General features: G+C 46.8%; 1 long non-coding RNA gene across 2 annotated transcripts in view; it reads left to right on the forward strand.

Moving 5' to 3' along the window:
* Nucleotides 1-22402, forward strand: part of LOC138296460 (uncharacterized) — a 141843-nt gene that overhangs the window by 85098 nt on the left and 34343 nt on the right. For both annotated transcript variants that reach the window (XR_011203835.1, XR_011203836.1), the window contains exon 3: nt 10630-10766. This is a non-coding gene — a long non-coding RNA (uncharacterized lncRNA). The remainder of the gene's footprint in view (nt 1-10629; nt 10767-22402) is intronic.

A 22402-nucleotide genomic window follows, 5' to 3' on the forward strand; every position in this document is an offset into this window, starting at 1 on the left:
AAGTAGCCATCGGGTTTGCTATTGAAAACAATGGAGGCACCCAGGGGTCACTTAGGCGATGCAGGCAGGGCACAGGGGGGGCTTCTCGGGCCAGCCACAGACTGGGCTAGGATGAGGGCTGCCTGATGGTCACTCCTGCACTGGTAGGTGGTTCCTCTCTGTCCTGGGGGCTGCGGGTGCTTGGTCCAGGCGTTGGAGCCTCTGGATCATCCTGCAGGCGTTGCTATGGGGATGCATGGGGGTCGACTCAGGGTGCCCATACTGTCATAGTCGCCTGGGAGTCCTCTCTGCGGTGTTGGTTCTCCTGAACTCGATCCGGGGGGGTCGGGTGCAGAGTGTGAAGTCTCACGCTTCTGGCGGGAAAAGAGAGTTCTTTGGAAGTTGCAAAAAAGTTGCAAAGTTGTTGCTGTTTTTGAACAGTGCCTCTGTTCTCAGAGTTTCTTGGTCCTTCGGGTTCAGGGCAGTCCTCTTAGTCCTCAGAGGTTGCTGGTCCCTGTCAGATGCGTCGCTGTGCAGGTTCTTTGAGTCTGGAGACAGGCCGGTAGGGCTGGGGCCAAGTCAGTTGTTGTCTCCGCCGTCTCTGTGGGGCTTTCAGGTCAGCAGTCCTTCTTCTTGTTGTGGGTTGCAGGAATCTGACTTCCTGGGTTGAGGGTCGCCCCTAAATACTAAATTTAGGGGTGTGTTTAGGTCTGAGGGGCAGTAGCCAACAGCTGTTGCCCTTGAGAGTGGCTACACCCTCTTTGTGCCTTCTTCGTGAGGGGAGGGGGGCACATCCCTATTCCTATTGGGGGAATCCTCAAAACTCAAGATGGAGGATTTCTAAAGGATGGGGTCACCTTAGCTCAGGGCACCTTAGGGGCTGTCCTGACTGTTTTTTTTCATTATCTCCTCCAGCCTTCCCGCCAAAAGTAGGGGCAGTGGCCGGAAGAGCGGGCATCTCCAATAGCTGGGATGCCCTGGGGTGCTGTAACAAAAGGCATGAGCCTTTGAGGCTCACCGCCAGGTGTTACAGTTCCTGCAGGGGGAGGTGAGAAGCACCTCCACCCAGTACATGCTTTGTTCCTGGCCACAGAGTGACAAAGGCACTCACCCCATGTGGCCAGAAACTTGTCTGGTTGTGGCAGGCTGGCAGAAACTGATCAGCCTAACACTTGGAGTCGGACTGGTATTCAGGGGGCATCTCTAAGATGCCCCCTGGGTGTATTTTACAATAAATTCCACACTGGCATCCGTGCATATTTATTGTGCTGAGAAGTTTGATACCAAACTTCCCAGATTTCCATGGAGCCATTATGGAACTGTGGAGTCTGTGTTTGACAAACTCCCAGACCATATACTCTTTATGGCCACCCTGCTCTAAGGTTTTGCTTAGACACCTTAGGGGCATGGTGCTCATGCACTTATGCCCTCACCTATGGTATAGTGCACCTTACCTGAGGGCTGTAAGGCCTGCTAGAGGGGTGACTTACCTATGCCACAGGCAGTGAGAGGTGGGCATGGCACCCTGAGGGGACTGCCATGTCGACTTAGTCATTTTTCCCCACCAGCACACACAAGCTGTGAGGCAGTGTGTATGTGCTGAGTGAAGGGTCCCCAGGGTGGCATAATATATGCTGGAGCCCTTGGAGACCTTCCCTGGCCACATGGCCCTTGGTACCAGGGGTACCATTTACAAGGGACTTATCTGTGTGCCAGGGCTGTGCCAATTGTGGGAACAAGGGTACAGTTTAGGGAAAGAACACTGGTGCTGGGGCCTGGTTAGCACGGTCTAGACACATTTTCAATCATAACTGGCATCAACAAAAGGCAAAAAGTCAGGGGGTAACCATGCCAAGGAAGGCATTTCCTTACACTTACTATGTCTAAGAAGCGACAAAGAAATAGCAGGGGCATATCTGCTCTTGCAGATATGCCCACAAATGTAATATAATGCATCCTGCCTTAGGGCTGTAAGGCCTGCTGTAGGGCTGACTCACAAATATTACATGCAGTGTTTAGGAGACATGGTACACAGACTGTATGCCATGTCATCTTTTCACTTTTAGGGAGAACCTTGTCACGCAGCCAGCAATGGCAGTGTGTATGTATTTGGTGCTGGGTTCCTTAGAGTGGCACAAGTTGTCCTGCAACTCTTAGGGCCCCTCTTAAGTACCCATGCCCCAGGTATCAGAGGTACCATTTACTAGGAATTTACAGAGGTGCAAAAGGGCCTGGCCACTTCGGGATCAAGTTATCTGGGGTCTTGTCATATGGAAGGAACACTGGAAATGGGGACTGGCTAGCAGGAACCCAGTGCACTTCAAAGTTGCATCAAAAAAACTGGCAAAAATTGGGGAGAGGAGTACTGCAACCAGAACCCAAATTCCTACATATGTCAGCTTTCTTGATTCAGATAGAAGACTCCTGGGCCCAGATTTACAATGTTTTGATGCAAGGCAACAAGCAAAGTTGATGCATACTATTTTACCTTGACTGGAGACAGCAGAACTGTGCCATATCTATAAAGAAGTGCTGCATTTATGCTCTCGCCTTAACTTTGTGCGGCCAAGGGCCAGCTCAGGCACCCTTATGCCATAGTGCAAGAGTGTCTGCATTGTGGGCAGTATAGCTGTTGTGCAGAAAGGGATGCCTTCCTGCACAACAAGTGTGCTGAAAGGCAATGTCTTCTTTGTATCTATTCTGCAGAATGTAGCATACGCAAAAAGAGAAAAAAATTACAAAACAATTCCTCATTATGCCAGCCACAGAGTGTCACAGGATTTTGGTACAAATCCATGTCTGCGTCTTTTTAGGGTCGAGCCTGCTTTGCATGCGCTCGTGCATGCGTATAGCAGGGAGACTCTTTTGTATTTAGAAAAGGGCTCCGAGCCCTGTCAACTTCACGTCAGTGCTTTTTATTGGTTCGTGGGCTTCCCTAATTAAATCGGCTTGCTTTCATTAGTCGACGGCACGCATACATCATGCCTTTTCCGGTGGCTAGCCCTCCTCGAGCGCAGCGACCAAGTACAGAAAACATGCGAGGCTTGCTGTTTTCCATCGGGCTCGTGGACTTTTTTTTTTTTTAAACTAATTTACTAGCCCGATCTCGCTTGGCAGAAGTCGAGCGCTTGACCTACTTGATTTAACTTTTTCGGGTTACGTGCATAAATGCACTTTTGCCCGATAGGTGAAAAGTCGGGTTAGGAGTTTACAACTCGATCGGCTCTAACACGAGCAAACGCGAGACCCGATGCATTGTAAATGCTTGTTACATATGGATTTGAATCAAAATGCATGGGTGGATGTTTTGAACTGTGCACAACCCATGTAGTGCCTCCTTGAGGCCAAGCAAGGGAAGGCAGTGCATTGTGCTGTGTTGCACTGCTTTTCGTTACAAACCAAAGCAAAAATCAGTTTTCATCAATTAATACGTAAATAGCAACCTGGATGTTTAATCTTAACGCAAACCCAGCGTAATATCTTTGTAAATATGTTCCCTGATTTTTAAAGCCAGAAATTGATCTAGTTTACATTTTGCACACTCAGAACCACCTGCATTTCAATTAAAGGTAATAATATTTTTTTTGTTTCTCTCTCATACCTATTACGAAACTTTCGCATATTTGAGCTTGCTACTCATAATCCAATGGCCACTTAACTCCAAACTTCTCTGTAAGAATGTGCAAATGCATATACATACATACATGGCAACAAACCAGTCTCGAGTCTGAAATTGCATCTGATACAATATAATCAAATGAGAAAATAAATTACCTAGATTACTTTTTCAAAATCTCCTAATTTCCACTTCTTATATGTTGGCTTTGTATTGCGTACCTGCCAATAGACTCCTGATTTTTGTTGCCAAAAAATTGCTTTCATTTACCTGTCCCGTCTAAATTCGCCTTAATTTCAATGTACGTTAATAGAGAAAGTGTATTTCCCTGCTTCTTTGGAAATCTCCCACTTTCTAGCTGGTAAATGTTGGCAGGTATACGAAACGAAGGGGCATATTTATACTCCGTATTGTAAACAACCAGGTTTTGGAAAAGCTATACGAACGTTTCAATAAGGCAGGAAGACGATGCAGTTCCACCGCCCGTACCTAGGTGTCTCTGCGGAGCTCCACAGGGACATCTAGTAACAGCCACTGGTATTGCATCCATTTGTCTACAGTGCATTTGGGCATCCGGTGTGTCCAGGGTCACCAATTGCAGGTGGAACTGCGGGCTACCGCCTGTCAAGACACCGTCCAAAATAGCCAGGAACTGTATCTCTCATACCCTGGAAACATGTGTTCCACGATCCCGGAATTGTTTGACAGCCACTCGTAGGTCGGTATTCCAGGAGGCGTGTTATACACGTCTGCAGCTGTGATGCGATTTTAATGTGCATCAGAGGTGGAGCCAACGGCAGCACCGAAGAAACACCCACGATCTGTGGAGGCTGAGACTGTGTCAAGTCACTGTCTGATGGGGAGAGCACAGGCCTAACAACAGAAAAGTAAATAAAATTAAAGAATTCTGCCTTTCCCATGACCTTTCGATTCTTCGTTGACCAAATAAATGCAGCACCACAAGCGTTTATTGGATGTCCATGTGGAGCTTCACAGGGACATCTAGGGACGTCCTGTGGTACTGCATCATACACAGATTTAAAAGGCGGTTGGCATACGTTTTGAAGGTGTCTAAAAAAAAGACAACTATTGGTACTACTTGCTTGTTAAAGAAATGTACATAGGAAAGTGATCCATAATTTTTTTATCTCCGAAAAATAGTAAAATAGCATAGTCCCTGAATGCTCAATACACAACAAACGTACTGTATAATTATTCTAAAAAAGAGTCATGCATGCAGCCCTCAACAAACTATTATTATTGATTCTTAAAAATCGATGTATTAGAAACTCAGCTGCACTACGGCCCTGACGCTAAACTGCGCTAATGCAGTTTAGTGTCAAAAAGTATACAGCCGGCTAGCGCCATCCCAAGACGCCAGTAGGGCGTCATATTTATGGTATGACGTTAGCCGGTGGTAAGGCCCAGTTAGCGTTAAAATATTTGACGCTATTCGGGTTGGGGAGGCGTAGGGAAAACTGAAGGTTGTGTGTCTGGCGCTAGTCAGGTTAGAGTCAAGACAATGACTCTAAGCTGATTAGCGTCATATTTCGGTACACAACCCCCATGGACAGGACTCCTGTCTAAGTAAAGACAGGAGTGATGCCCCACCATGCCCAATGGCCATGCCCAGGGGTCTTATGTCCCCTGGCGATGGCCATTCGGCCCAGTGGCATACAAGGGGGCCCCGGTTAGGCCCTCCTATGGCACTTAACATTTTTTTTAATATACTCATCTCTACTTACCTGGGAGGCGGTCCCCCCGTGTTTAGGTGTCTTCCTGGTGTGGGTGTCCCTGGGGCCAGGGACGGGTACCTGTGGGCTCTTTCTATGGTCTCTGACCATGGAAAAAGGCCCACAGGTCCCCTAACGCCTGCCCATACCCAGGTGTTAAATAATGGCACTAAGCAAGCCTAGCACCATGATTTGAGGTGCCCATCCCGTGCATGATTTTAGCACGGGGGGATAAATATGGAGCAAGGGCCATAGTGTCATTTTCTGCATGGGAATGCCTACCTTGCATCTCATTGACGCAAGGTAGGTTTCCACGTCCAGACAATGACTTTAACTCCATAACTTTGGCACTAGACATGTCTAGCGCCAAAGTATCAATATGGAGTTAGGTTTGCGCTGAATTGGTGTAAAACAATGACGCTAATTCGGCACAAACCAAGTATAACTATGCCTTAGGGTCCTGATTTATACTTTTTGATGCTAAACTGCGCGAAAGCAGTTTAGCGTAAAAAAGTATACCGCCAGCTAGCACCATCCCAAGGCACGTTAGCCGGTGGTAAGGTCTGGTTTGACGCTAACTGGGTGGGGGAGGCATAGGGAAAACGGGAGGTTGTGAATCAATGAATGGCGCTAGTCAAGAAAATGACTCTAAACTGATTAGCATCATATTTCAGCGCACAACCCCCATGGACATGACTCCTATCTAAGTAAAGACAGGTCATGCCCTCCAGCCCAATGGCCATACCCAGGAGACCTATGTCACCTGGACATGGCCTATGGCACTTATATATATGTATTTAATATACTCACCTCTGCTTACCTGGGATGGGGTCCCCCCCATCCTTAGGTGTCTTCCTGGTGTGGGGGGGGTGTCCCTTGGGCCAGGGAAGGGCACCTGTAGGCTCTTTCCATGGTCTCTGACCATGGAAATAGGCCCACAGGTCCCCTAACACCCGCCCATACACAGGCGTTAAATAATGGTGCTAAGCAAGCTTAGCACCATTATTTAAGGCCTCCACCCCTGTGCATGATTTTAGCACGGGTGGATAAATATGGCGCAAGGGCCATAGAGTCGTTTTCTGCACGGGAACGCCTACCTTGCATCTCATTGATGCAAGGTAGGTTTCCACGTCCAGAAAATGACTTTAACTCCATAACGTTGGCGCTAGATGTGTCTTGCTGCAAAATATAAATATGGAGTCAGGTTTGCGCTGAATTAGCGTAAAAACAAATTACACTAATTTGGTGCAAACAGAGTAAAATATGCTCCTTGGTTTATTAACCTCAGAAGAATAACAGCTGGTTTGCCCTGCGGAAATTGAGGGGCATATTTATACTCTGTTTACGCTGAATTAGTGTAATTTGCTGCCTACAGAAAACTATCTTGCGCCAATGAAATGCAAGGTAAACGTTCCTGGGCAAAAAATGACGATATGGCATCAGCGCCATATTTATCCCCCGTGTCAAAATCAAGCAAGTGGGGAAGGGGCCTTAAATAATTACACTAAGCTTGCCTGGGTCATGGCAGGCGTTAGGGGACCTGTGGTCCTTTTTCCATGGTCAGAGACCATGGAAAGAGCCCACAGATGCCCTTCCCTGGCCCCAGGGACACCCCCACTCACACCAGAGGGACAGCAGAGGATGGGGAACATCATCCCAGGTAAGTATAAGTGAGTGGTGGTAAGTATATTATTCTATTTTTTTTGTAGTGCAATGGGGGGCCTAACTTGGGCCCACCTACATGGCACTGGGCCCAGTGGCCATGCCCAGGGGACATATGTCCCCTGGGCATGGCCAATGGGGTAGTGGGCATGACTCCTGTCTTAACTAAAACAGGAGTCATGTCCATGAGGGTTGTGCTTCTGCTAATCCTGGTTTGTGTTTTAAAGTCGAGCATAGCAGCGCACAAGTGCTGCTTTTTCTGACGTGTTGGTATGTATCTGGGCTGTTAACCACGCCCACCTCACGCTCATCACAATTACTCGTTTCTGGGCTTGCCTTTCAAAAATCCTTTGTTTTCGTTGGTAACTGCTTTACGTTTGTCCCTCCTTAGGGCGATTTTGTTACCGCATTGGCCATCGACCCTGTTACAAGGATAATTGCACTGCGAGCGAACTTCTTTTTTCCTTTTGTCTCTCTCTTTGTGCTCAGGGCGGCAGTTTAAATTGGCTCGCTTATGTCAACTGTTTTACTTTTTATTTTCAGTTTGTGTGGCAAGAAAAGTCCAGTTAGGAATTTACAACGCTAATAGATATACCTTGAGAAAACGCGAGACCCACTGCATTGCAAATGCTTGTTTTCCTTGTGACAGAAAGTGACATCTCTAACAACCGTTATGTACTGAAGTTTCCCAAAAACTGAGAGGACCACAATGCACTAGCACGAGGCAAGAGCAACATTCTCCATATCTTTGTAAATATGGAGCATTTCTGCCCTCTGCCCTTCACGAACACTGCAAGTTGCCTTGCTACATTGCAGAAAAGAATAGTAAAGTTGTCCCTTTGCAAAGTAAATGCAACATGACACCCGCAAAAAGGCGCACTTGTGTTCCCAATGATGTGAGTGTTCCCAACATTGTTCCCTTTAAATCCTGTTGCAGCAGATAAACCATTGTCATATTTCCTTGCCTCTTTTGATGACAACATCCCTGTTCTCATTGATAAAGGAAACATGTAAGTAGAGCTTTTAATGTGCAGTTTCCTTTTTTTTAATGAATTTGATTTCCATCCTGTGTCCTCTGCCAGACAATACTTGTTCGTGTTTTGAATGATTGATATTACGTATTATATTAAGGTTGTGTTTTGATATCGTATTGTGATTGATTATGTGTGTTTTAGTGGCATTCTGAAGGTTGGTATAAAGTTGGTGCGCTTATGGTAAAACCTGAGAAACTGTACTATGGAGGAGAAGTTCTGGCTGCTGTTGGAAGTGCTCCACATTAAATGCTGGTTAGATGATGGGTTGCATACATTTTAGGTCTGGAAGAATGGCATAAAAGTACAACAAATGATAAAAAGTTGCAATTTCCTGAGAACGCTACGTTCAGTGTGAAGAAACTTGAGTAACTGAAGCATGTAATGTTTGAGCAAAGACTGCAGCCAACACCTGCGAAGTTTCACACACTGAATAATAGGGAATACATAGCCAATGAGAAATCACATCAGAAAATCCTGAAAGGTCAGATTGGCAAGGCTGAGAAGAAACCGCTGGATAGAAGATCATGTTTACGGAAGAGGGAGGGGCAAGAAAATGTTTTAGGGATTGCAGGTGTATTTCCTGCAATTGCTGCTGATTCAGAAAAAAATAAAAGAAAAGGAAATAAAAGTAAAACTGAAAATGAGACAGGGAGTGAGAATAAGAGCGATTCTAAAGGAGAGCCTGAGTTCATGGTTCATCTGTTGCTTGATACATGACCATCCCTGTATTATGAGACTTGTGGGAGAAGGAGTGCCGAGTGTAAAGAGAGAAGAACCAGAGTCTGGTTCGTCTTCACAAAGTGAGATGAAATAGGTGGAGATTGATATTTTAAAGTTGAGGAGCATTAGGATGAAATGGTGCGAAGAGAAATGCGCAGTGATAACATTTCAACATATAATGAAGATAAATTGGCATTTTAAAGTACAGGAGCAGGAAAACTTGCTCATACATATGAAAAACTTGAGAAATTGGATGAAGAATTAAAAGTGGATTTAGCTAAAAAGAGTTTGTGAACGTTTTAGAATGAGAATGAGCAAAGGCAATGTTAAACAACAAAAGGCTACAGCTTTGCTAGACAATCTAAGATAATTGTTTAATGTGATCAGAGACCTGGAAGATGTGACAAGGTACAGAGATGAATGGACGGAGGTTTCTGACAAGTCTGAAAAGTCGAAAAAGAGTAAATAAAAAAGAGATTTTAGTGTAAGTGATTCTGAATGTGAAAGGAGTTTTTGAAAAAGTGATTCTGCTGAGAGAAATACCTGGAGGAGCTTATTTGCATGTACCTTGGGCACAACAGGAATTGTGAACCTTCAGAAAATTAGAGAGGAGCCAAAAAGTGGTATATTGCGGTAGGAAGGATTGTGACTATTTCGAAAGTATGGGAAGGTCAAGGTGTGTTGTTTCCTGTTGTGATATCTAAAAATATGTAGGGCAAGTGTAAGGCAATAGTACAGTGGCAACATCAAAAGCCTTAAAGAGATGTGCCACATTTTAAGCTGCCTTCGATTGTCATGCAGAAGTATACTCAAGTAACTGAGCATTCAAAAGCATTCCAAGAGTGAATGTCTAGTCGCTACTACAGATCTGGGACTATTAATTGTTCTATAACCGGCCTTTTCTAAACATTTCAGCTAGAAATTTTGGAATCATAACCTCATCAGCCTCCATGGCATAAAATCCCTCACCAAGCACCAACAAAGCCAAAATGTCCATACACATCAATACCTTTTTCTTGTTCCTGGAGCCCAAAATTGATTGAGTATGTATGAAACCTCGCCAGAAAGTTCTGTGAATCTTCCTTATTTCCTGAAATGCTCCAAACTAGAATCTACCATAGCACGTTTCTCACATGCCCATTAGTATTAATTTGCAAGGCTGCACCAGAAATGGCATTTATACCACCAAGTCCATCACGATAGAACCCGCGGCAGAGTTGTCCAAAACAGTGTCACCAACTGACATTATTTCTTCTTACCTGTAACTAAACAGCCTACCATATTTATCTGGATTGTGTGAACAAAGTAGGGCAATGCATGTATAGCGCTACATTGTTATAATTTTACACACATTATCCCTGCCATCATGCTAGCAAAGGGGGCTTACCCGCCTTAGGGGGCAATGTAAATGGAGCATTTGGTACCATCAAACAACTTTGCCACATCAGTCATGGATTCCTCAATGCACGATCATTCCAGACTAATAACTGAGCCGTATGGCCATCACAAAGTACCTCTGGGTGCCTTGTAGGACAAGACTGAATACCTGAGTCAGTTGTCCTGCAAAGCACCAGGGTAGTGTCATGTATTTGTCATCTAACTCCCCCCCATACCATGGAGTTCCATCTTCTATAGATTGGCCACTTATAGTTGTTGCAGGGTGTAGCACTACATGAGTCTAATGCCCAGTGTAACTGTGCAGATGTGTGGCTGTCACTCACCTGAGTGTCAGTGTCATTATGAGTTTGCAGTGGTGTGTCTGTTGCACTGTTTTACACCAGGATAACTTGCTCACTCCTCTAAAATAGTATACGCTGTCATATGTTGTACACTAGTAGTGACAGTGATTTGACACTAAGCATGGTTTTCTATCCATATCTTACAGGTGGACCTACCCCCAACACAATCGGCGAAGTGGCAAGATTTGAGGACCCAGATGTATCCAGTGTAGGAAGTTGGCTCTGTATGTACTATTTCAAAGTAAGAAATAGCATGCACAGAGTCCAAGGGTTCCCCTTAGAGGTAAGATAGTGGCAAAAAGAGATAATTCTAATGCTCTATTTTGTGGTAGTGTGGTCGAGCAGTAGGCTTATCAGAGGGTAGTGTTAAGCATTTGTTGTACACACCCAGGCAATAAATGAGGAACACACAGTCAAAGACAATTCCAGGCCAATAGGTTTTTATATAGAAAAATATATTGTTCGATGGCATCTGTCGCTGTAGATACGCATGTTCTGCAATAGCTCGCCATCTGGTGTTGGGCCGGAGTGTTACAAGTTGTTTTTCTTCGAAGAAGTCTTTCGAGTCACGGGACCGAGTGACTCCTCCTTTTGTCTCCATTGCGCATGGGCGTCGACTCCATCTTCGATTGTTTTTTTTCCGCCATCGGGTTCGGACGTGTTCCTGTCGCTCCGAGTTTCGGAACGGAAAATTAGCTAATTTCGGAAGATTTTCGTCGGTATTGTTGCGTTCGGGATCGGCGTACTTAGATTCCACACCGCATCGAAGATCGAAGAGCTCCGGTGCCCTTCGGGGTAGTTTTTCGATCCTCCGTCGGGGCCTGGTCGGCCCGACCGCGTGCTGAAGAACGCCGATGGAACGGACCCCGTTCCGTTTCTGCCCCAAATGCCACAATAAATACCCCTACACAGACCAACACTTGGTCTGCAACCTGTGCCTGTCACCTGAGCACAGCGAAGACACCTGCGAGGCCTGTCGTGCGTTCCGGTCCCGAAAAACACTCCGAGACCGTCGAGCCAGAAGACTTCAGATGGCGTCCGCACCGACAGCCCAACGGGAGTTCGAGGAACAGGAAGAGGAAGGTACCTTCTCGATCCAAGACTCAGACTCCGAAGGATTCGACGATACACAAACCGTGAGTAAGACGTCGAAATCCACTCAGAGGAACATTTACAAGGCCCAGGGGACGCCACTGCCACCAGGCCATGGCTCGACCCATAAATTCGGTGACCGACCGTCGGCACCGAAAAAGGCCCAAACAGTGCTGAGATCGTCCGACTCCGGTCGAGACACCGGCACGCAGCCTTTTCGGGACCGAGAAAGTGCTGGAGACAAGCCTCGACACCGAGATGCCGGTGTGGACACGGCTCGACGCCGAGACAGCGGCACCGAAACAGATCGACGCCGAGAGGTTTCGGCCCCGAAAAGGAAAAAAGTCACCTCGGAGCCGAAAAAACACGCAGACAAAGTTTCGATGCCGAAACAAACTGCAAGCGACCCAGCTTCAGGCTCTTATACAGAAGAGCACTCGCTAACCTCCCAAATGCAGAAGCATAGGTTTGAGGAAGAGCTACAAGCAACTGATGTGGACCATACGCAAAAGCGTATCTTCATTCAGCAGGTGACAGGAAAAATAAGCACCCTTCCCCCCATTAGGAGAAAGAGAAGGTTGGAGTTCCAGACGGAACAAACACCACAACCAAAAGTGGTAAAAAGAGTTACACCACCACCCTCTCCTCCGCCCGTGATTAACGTTTCACCAGCACAAACTCCATCACACTCCCCAGCTCACACCACCATGAGCCAGGGTGACCAAGATCAGGACGCATGGGACCTATACGACGCCCCAGTGTCAGATAACAGTCCGGAGGCATACCCTACAAAGCCATCTCCACCAGAAGACAGCACCGCGTACTCTCAAGTGGTGGCTAGAGCAGCACAATTTCACCACGTAAGCCTCCACTCAGAACAGGTCGAGGATGATTTCTTATTCAACACACTCTCCTCCACCCACAGCTCATACCAAAGCCTGCCTATGCTCCCTGGTATGCTCCGGCACGCAAAAGACATCTTTAAGGAGCCGGTCAAAAGTAGGGCAATCACACCAAGGGTGGAAAAAAAGTATAAGCCGCCTCCTACGGACCCGGTTTTCATCACTACACAGCTGCCACCAGACTCTGTCGTTGTAGGAGCAGCTAGGAAAAGGGCCAACTCTCACACATCTGGAGATGCACCACCCCCAGATAAAGAAAGCCGCAAGTTCGATGCAGCTGGTAAAAGAGTCGCAGCACAAGCTGCAAACCAGTGGCGCATCGCGAACTCCCAGGCACTACTTGCGCGCTATGACAGAGCCCACTGGGACGAGATGCAACATCTCATTGAACATCTGCCCAAGGACTTACAAAATAGGGCAAAACAAGTGGTTGAGGAGGGACAGACCATCTCCAACAACCAGATACGCTCCTCAATGGACGCTGCAGATACAGCTGCACGGACAATTAATACATCTGTAACTATCAGAAGGCATGCATGGCTCCGAACGTCTGGATTTAAACCAGAGATTCAACAAGCAGTTCTCAATATGCCTTTTAATGAAAAAGAACTGTTCGGTCCAGAAGTGGACACAGCGATTGAGAAACTCAAAAAAGATACGGACACTGCCAAAGCCATGGGCGCACTCTACTCCCCGCAGAGCAGAGGGAATTACAGCACATTCCGTAAAACGCCCTTTCGAGGGGGGTTTCGGGGTCAAAGCACACAAGCCAGCACCTCACAAGCCACACCGTCCAGTTACCAGGGACAGTATAGAGGAGGTTTTCGGGGACAATATAGAGGAGGGCAATTCCCTAGAAATAGAGGAAGATTTCAAAGCCCCAAAACCCCTACTACTAAACAGTGACTCACATGTCACTCACCCCCTCCACACAACACCAGTGGGGGGAAGAATAGGTCATTATTACAAAGCATGGGAGAAAATCACTACAGACACTTGGGTTCTAGCAATTATCCAACATGGTTATTGCATAGAATTTCTACAATTCCCTCCAAACATACCACCAAAAGCACAAAATTTAACAACACACCATTCCAATCTCCTGGAGATAGAAGTGCAGGCACTATTGCAAAAGAATGCAATCGAATTAGTGCCAAACACACAAATAAACACAGGAGTTTACTCACTGTACTTTCTGATACCAAAGAAGGACAAAACACTGAGACCAATCCTAGACCTCAGAGTAGTGAACACTTTCATCAAATCAGACCACTTCCACATGGTCACACTACAAGAAGTATTGCCATTGCTAAAACTACACAACTACATGGCAACTTTAGACCTCAAGGATGCTTATTTCCATATACCAATACACCCATCGCACAGGAAATACCTAAGGTTTGTATTCAAAGGAATACATTACCAATTCAAGGTACTGCCTTTCGGATTAACAACCGCACCAAGAGTCTTTACCAAATGTCTAGCGGTAGTCGCTGCACACATAAGAAGGCAGCAAATACATGTGTTCCCATATTTGGACGACTGGCTAATCAAGGCCCATTCGTTCATACAGTGCTCAAATCACACAAATCAGATCATACAAACCCTCTTCAAACTCGGGTTCACCGTCAACTTTACAAAATCCAACATTCTGCCGCGCAAGGTACAACAATACCTAGGAGCCATAATAGACACATCAAAGGGAGTAGCCACTCCAAGTCCACAAAGAATTCTAAATTTCAACACCATCATACAACGCATGTATCCAACACAAAAGATACAGGCAAAGATGGTATTACAACTCCTAGGCATGATGTCTTCATGCATAGCCATTGTCCCAAACGCAAGACTGCACATGAGGCCCTTACAACAATGCCTAGCATCACAGTGGTCTCAAGCACAGGGTCACCTTCTAGATCTGGTGTTAATAGACCGCCAAACTTACCTCTCGCTTCTGTGGTGGAACAACATAAATTTAAACAAGGGGCGGCCTTTCAAAGACCCAGTGCCACAATACGTAATAACAACAGATGCTTCCATGACAGGGTGGGGAGCACACCTCGATCAACACAGCATACAAGGACAATGGAACGTACATCAAACAAAACTGCATATCAATCACCTAGAACTTCTAGCAGTTTTTCAAGCACTAAAAGCCTTCCAACCAATAATAGTTCACAAATACATTCTCGTCAAAACAGACAACATGACAACAATGTATTATCTAAACAAGCAGGGGGGGACGCACTCCACGCAGTTAAGCCTGCTAGCACAAAAAATTTGGCATTGGGCAATTCACAACCAAATTCGCCTAATAGCACAGTTTATACCAGGGATCCAAAATCAACTCGCAGACAATCTCTCTCGAGATCATCAACAAGTCCACGAATGGGAAATTCACCCCCAAATTCTGAACACTTATTTCAAACTCTGGGGAACACCTCAGATAGACTTGTTTGCGACAAGGGAGAACGCAAAATGCCAAAACTTCGCATCCAGATACCCACACAAACAATCCCAAGGCAATGCCCTATGGATGAACTGGTCAGGGATATTTGCTTACGCTTTTCCTCCTCTCCCTCTCCTTCCTTACCTGGTAAACAAACTCAGTCAAAGCAAACTCAAACTCATATTGATAGCACCAACTTGGGCAAGGCAACCCTGGTACACAACGCTGCTAGACCTATCAGTGGTACCCTGCATCAAATTGCCCAACAGGCCAGATCTGTTGACACAGCACAACCAAAAGATCAGACACCCAGATCCAGCATCGCTGAATCTAGCAATCTGGCTCCTGAAATCCTAGAATTCGGGCACTTACAACTTACCCAAGAATGTATGGAAGTCATAAAACAAGCCAGAAGGCCATCCACCAGGCACTGTTATGCAAGTAAATGGAAGAGGTTTGTTTGCTACTGCCATATTAATCAAATACAACCATTACACACAACTCCAGAACATGTAGTGGGTTACTTGCTTCACTTACAAAAATCTAACCTAGCTTTCTCTTCCATTAAAATACACCTTGCAGCAATATCTGCATACCTGCAGACTACCTATTCAACTTCCCTATATAAGATACCAGTCATTAAAGCATTCATGGAGGGCCTTAGGAGAATTATACCACCAAGAACACTACCTGTTCCTTCATGGAACCTAAATGTTGTCCTAACTAGACTTATGGGTCCACCTTTTGAACCCATGCACTCCTGCGACATACAGTTCCTCACCTGGAAGGTTGCATTTCTCATCGCCATTACTTCCCTAAGAAGAGTAAGCGAGATTCAGGCGTTTACAATACAGGAACCTTTTATACAACTACACAAAAATAAAGTCGTCCTAAGGACCAATCCTAAATTTTTGCCAAAGGTTATTTCACCGTTCCATCTAAATCAAACAGTGGAACTTCCAGTGTTCTTTCCACAGCCAGATACCGTAGCTGAAAGGGCACTACATACATTAGATGTCAAAAGAGCATTGATGTATTACATTGACAGAACAAAAACCATCAGAAAGACTAAACAACTCTTTATTGCATTTCAAAAACCTCATGCAGGAAACCCAATTTCAAAACAAGGTATAGCCAGATGGATAGTTAAATGCATCCAAATCTGCTACCTTAAAGCTAAACGACAGCTGCCCATTACACCAAGGGCACACTCAACCAGAAAGAAAGGTGCTACCATGGCCTTTCTAGGAAACATCCCAATGCAAGAAATATGTAAGGCAGCCACATGGTCTACGCCTCACACATTCACCAAGCACTACTGTGTAGACGTGTTATCCGCACAACAAGCCACAGTAGGTCAAGCTGTATTAAGAACATTATTTCAGACTACTTCCACTCCTACAGGCTGATCCACCGCTTTTGGGGAAATAACTGCTTACTAGTCTATGCAGAACATGCGTATCTACAGCGACAGATGCCATCGAACTGAAAATGTCACTTACCCAGTGTACATCTGTTCGTGGCATCAGTCGCAGTAGATTCGCATGTGCCCACCCGCCTCCCCGGGAGCCTGTAGCAGTTTGGAAGTTACCTTCAATTATTTATATATGTGTCATCTCAACCTTAAATAGGTGCATACTTAGTCACTCCATTGCATGGGCACTATTACTACAATTCAACTCCTACCTCACCCTCTGCGGGGAAAAACAATCGAAGATGGAGTCGACGCCCATGCGCAATGGAGACAAAAGGAGGAGTCACTCGGTCCCGTGACTCGAAAGACTTCTTCGAAGAAAAACAACTTGTAACACTCCGGCCCAACACCAGATGGCGAGCTATTGCAGAACATGCAAATCTACTGCGACTGATGCCACGAACAGATGTACACTGGGTAAGTGACATTTTCATTCTTAGTCTATTTTAAGAACCACAGGTTCAAGATTTACAAACAATACTTTAAATGAAAGGTATTTCACTTAGGAACTTTAGGAACTTTGAATTAGCAAAATAGCATATACAGTTCTCACACAAATAGCAAATAGCAATTTTAAAACTAGACAGTGCAATTTTCAACAGTTCCTGGGGGAGGTAAGTGTTTGTTAGTTTTGCAGGTAAGTAAACCAGCTACAGGGTTCAAAGTTGGGTCCAAGGTAGCCCACCGTTGGGGGTTCAGGGCAGCCCCACAGTTACCACACCAGCAGCTTAGGGCCGGTCAGGTGCAGAGGTCAAAGTGGTGCGCAAGACGCATAGGCTTCAATGGAGAAGGGGGTTCCCCAGTTCCAGTATGCCAGCAGGTAAGTACCCCCGTCTTCGGAGGGCAGACCAGGGGTGTTTTGTAGGGCACCGGGGGGGGGACACAAGTCAGCACAAAAAGTATACCCTCGGCGGCACGGGGCGGCCGGGTGCAGTGTGCAAACAGGCGTCGGGTTTGCAATGTAGTTCAATGGGAGACCCAGGGGTCTCTTCAGCGATGCAGGCAGGCAAGGGGGGAGGGCTCCTCGGGGTAGCCACCACCTGGGCAAGGGAGAGGGCCACCTGGGAGAATCCCTTTAATTCTCGGATGCCTCTGATGCATGCAGTCCTTACACATTCAAGGACCGTCGCTTTCCTGCGCAATAAGGAACAACTCTGGACACATTTGTTTTTCAACCATCTTTATGCCTTGAAAAAGTCTGTGTGGACGAAACACGTGTTGGCTGTTCTTTGAACATTGATTCGATTCTTCTCAGAACATTGTTTTGGTATTTTCCGACATAAGGAAATAAAGAAATCTGCATCTCTTTTCGTCGGTGGACTTATTACTTGGAGTGCCCTGGCTGTGTTTTTAGTTTTAGCCTTTGCATGGTGGTGAAACCCCCATGCAAAGGTTGTTTGTGGTGTGGTGTGGTGTGTTGTGACCCTGGGTGCCCCTGCACAGCCCATGCATCTGGCCCTTTCCCGTTTCCACTGCTTGATTTGCAGGGCTAAGTGAAGCGTGTCATGTCACACCCAATGCACCCCAAAACTTGCTCTGACTATTTGATCCATAAACAATGTTGTACTAAGTGCCCCACAGAACTACCATGAGCAGACAGATTTCCAGCCGCCATCCCAACGTGTGACTCATACTGCCAACCACAAAGGGTACACCTCACTGCCAGTCTTACCAACACCGGACTTCCCCATGCACAATCCCCCTCCCGTCAATGTGGAATTATATGCCATTATGTTCACAGTCATACCCCATGTGTTGTATGTGTGTGTTTATATCCCCATTCATATGTGTCCCACATGGTTGTGTCAGAGTAGTTGTGGGCTCAGCCTGTGACTGTTGTGACCTACTGTTTGCTATCTGTGGTACATATTTGCCGTCGTGGCACATTTCTGTTCAGCATCAAGATGTGTGGTTTAACACTACACCAGTTTAGTTGGTCTGCGTAGTGGCATGTTACCAATGATACAGGACCAGCCTGCTATTTCCCCAGTGCCTGTTCATTTCATTGTTCCCTGCACCCAGAGGGCATCCTGACTGCATGTTGGAGTGGTGGCTGCCTTATGTGGATATGTTGTCAATGTGTGGGGTGGTGGTGCTACCGGCACATATCTGGGCACTGTTGGGACAGTTGCAATGACTTCTGTGCTGTCAGATGCAGCACAAATGTGTTTGGGCAATGAGGCAAGGCAGTTGCAAGGTGTTACTGCAAGGGACACAACCATGATGTTACCCCATGAATGGTATCGACTGACTACCTAGTCTCTAAAGTGTTGCTCGTGTTGGTAGGGTTGATATGACTATATAGAAGGGGTGTTGTGATGTCACAACCAGAGGCACAGTGATTATACTTGGTATCCATCCCATGTGCTGCATGTGTACATGTAGGTATTTAGGCCTGGTGCTCGACATATGCCAGGTTGTGTATGTGTTATGGTGCATGGCACTACCAAGATGTAGGTACGTGTAGCTGACGTCAGCATGGTGCAACTTGCTTAGGCCCATATTTATACTTTTTGACGCTAAACTGCGCTAACGCAGTTTAGCGTCAAAAAGTTTTGCGCCGTCTAACGCCATTCTGAAGCGCCATGCGGGCGCCGTATTTATGGAATGGCGTTAGACGGCGCAATCAGACCGGCGCTGCCTGGTTTGCGTGGGAAAAAACCACGTAGACCAGACAGCGCCGGCGTAGGGGGAAAATGGCGCATGGGCGTCTTAAAATGGGGCAAGTCAGGTTACGTCGAAAAAATCGTCTTAACCCGACTTGCGCCATTTTTTAACGACGCCCATCCCCCATCAACATGACTCCTATCATTGTAAAGATAGGAGTCATGCCCCCTTGCCCAATGGCCATGCCCAGGGGACTTCTGTCCCCTGGGCATGGTCATTGGGCATAGTGGCATGTAGGGGGGCACAAATCAGGCCCCCCTATGCCACAAAATATTATTAAAAAAAAAAAAAAAAAAACTTACCTGAACTTACCTGAATGTCCCTGGGGTGGGTCCCTCCAGCCTTGGGTGTCCTCCTGGGGTGGGCAAGGGTGGCAGGGGGGGTCCCTGGGGGCAGGGGAGGGCACTGTGGGCTCATTTTGAGCCCACAGGCCCCTTAACGCCTGCCCTGAGCAGGCGTTAAAAAGTGGCGCAAATGCGCCGTTTTTTGCCACGCCAACTCCCGGGCGTCTCTTTTGCCCGGGAGTATAAATACCACGTAAAGGCCTGGGAGTCATTTTTTAGACGGGAACGCCTCCCTTGCATATCATTAACGCAAGGAAGGGGTTCACGCTAAAAAATGACGCACATTCCGGGAACTTTGGCGCTATTCGCCTCTAACGCCATAGTATAAATATGGCGTTAGTTGGCGTTAGTTTTGCGTCGAAATTGCGTCAAAAAAAACGACGCAATTTCGGCGCAAATGGAGTATAAATATGGCCCTTAATGTGCAATGTGTCCCTTTGCGCTCCTTTGACATGCATTGTGTGTCTTGTGTGCCTCCGCCTTCTTGCACTTGACATTTTAGCATTAATTTTCCCCATGCAACTCACCCTGCATTTGTGGTGTTTCCTGGTAGTTTGGCTGTCCTGCGATTCTTGTGACGAGTTCCTCCAGGATGACTGCTGCAACCATCTTCTCCATCTCGTCCACGTCCTCTTGTGGTGCTGGACTTCCACCTCCAGTTTGCAGAGCTGCCTTCCTGTTTCTTGCCATTTTTTCCTTTGTCCTTCGCTTGCAGTCATGCCAGCATTTATTGTACTCTTACGGTTCTCCTGACCTCTACCACACTGTTAATCTTGTCTACTATGTGCTGCCAAATTGCTTCTCTCCTTCCTGTTGGCAATTTTGAGGTGACCTGATGTTGATGCTCCGTCACCTCTCTCACCAGTATTTCATGCTCCTCCGCACTGAAACAACACTTACACTTTTTCTTCTCCCTTCCCTGGGCCCTGTCTGTGTCCTCCTTGCTGGTTCCTGGTTGATTGGGGTCTCCCTGGGGTCTCTCCTGGATTTCTGGGTCCATTTTGCCTCTACTTCGCAGTGTTTTCTCCATTAGCATCTGTATTTGATGCTATTGCCGGCAATAATGGTGCATTTCCATTTTGCAACATGTTCATGTGTTGTAAAACGGGTTAGAGTCATTTTCTGGCGTTAACGTCATTTTGCCTTACGACAAGGCGCAATGGTTAACATCGAGAAAAAAATGACGCTAAATAATTTTTAGCGCCACCCAGCATCATAGTATAAATATGTCAGTGCTAAACTTTTTGACGTAAAACTGCTTTAGCGCAGTTTTGAGTCAGAAAGTATAAATCAGGCCCATAGTTTGGTGAAAAACATTCTTTTTTTTTTTTAATAAAGATATTTTTTATTGCTTTTAAAAAGGCAGAAAACATAAGGTACACAAATACCACGTCAACGAATCATACAATTAACAAGGATGGTGTGTCACAAACAAATGTTCAAACATTAAGGTGGTCATTACAACCCTGGCGGACGGTGTTAAAGCGGCGGTAAAACCGCCAACAGGCCGGCGGTAAACAAATTGGAATTATGACCGTGGCGGGAACCGCCAACAAAGACAGCCACTTTAACACTCCGACCGCCACGGCGGTACAGACAAACAGCGCGGTGGTCACCGCCAACAGACAGGTGGAGGACAATGTACCACCCTACCAATCCGCCACCTTTTCCGGGGCGGATTCACCGCGGATAAAAACACGGCGGAAACAGCCATTTCAAAGGGAAAACGCTCACCTCTACACACTCCACGAGGAACGACGACACCATGGAGCCGGAACTCCATATTCTGCCAGCGATAGTCTTCCTGCTACTATACGAGGATCATCAACGCCGGCGGCGCAGACCACGGTGAGTACTGCACCTACGACATAGGGGAGGGGGGAGGCAAAAACACAGGGACACACACAACCAACATCCCAACCCCCACCCCGACCCTCACCCACTATAACACACACACCAATGCATATCTATACATTACAGTAACACTCCCCAACCTCCCCGGAAGAATGCAAAGACATAAGGAAATGAGTTGAACCATTGTAATATATCAAAATACAGTAAGCAAATATATACATATATATACACAATATACAAAATATACACCACGATTAGTAGTGCAGGTAATGCACCATTCATTGTCCGTGGACCACTGGGCCCAAAATGCATGGGCGAGGCCCACACAAGATACCTGTTCAAAACGGAGAGAACACTGCAGGGGCATCAGATAGAAATACAACAGGCACCTCAGGGGGAAGGGAAGGGGGGGGCACCTCAGCTGGATGAGTGCACCACGCCAGATCCACGAGCGGGCTCCATGCCCGTTGATGTATCCTGGGGAGTGCAAAGCCACAGTCTCTCAAGTCTCTACAGTGGGTGGTTTGCCCACTGTTCAATCCTGGGAAGTGCAAAGCCACAGTCTCTCAAGTCTCTGCAGTGGGTGGGTTGCCCACTGTACCATCCTGGGGAGTGCAAAGCCACAGTCTCTCAAGTCTCTACAGTGGGTGGTTTGCCCACTGTTCAATCTTGGGGAGTGCAAAGCCATAGTCTCTCAAGTCTCTGCAGTGGGTGGGTTGCCCACTGTACCATCCTGGGGATTGCAAAGCCACAGTCTCTCAAGTGGATAACAGTCTCCACTGGTTCTGGAGGGGGACTGGTGCCCAGAGTGCAGCACACACCCCGTGACTGAACCAGTTGCGTCACTGCCCCTGCCGCAAATGGGCTAGCAGTGCATTCCATGGCGGTCTTTGCCCTGTTCAGCGGTCCCTGGCCTGTTTAGTGGTGCTTGCGTTGCCAGTGTCAGACCTGTTCAGCGGTGCATTCAATGGCGGTCTTTGCCCTGTTCAGCGGTTCCTGGCCTGTTCAGCAGTGCTTGTGTTGCCAGTGTCAGACCTGTTCAGCAGCGCATTCCATGGCGGTCTTTGCCCTGTTCAGCGGTCCCTGGCCTGTTCAGCGGAGAAGTGTGGCACAATGGTTAGAGCGGCAGACCCTGAA

The sequence above is a fragment of the Pleurodeles waltl genome, chromosome 5, assembly GCF_031143425.1.
Source record: "Pleurodeles waltl isolate 20211129_DDA chromosome 5, aPleWal1.hap1.20221129, whole genome shotgun sequence".
NCBI lineage: Eukaryota > Metazoa > Chordata > Amphibia > Caudata > Salamandridae > Pleurodeles > Pleurodeles waltl.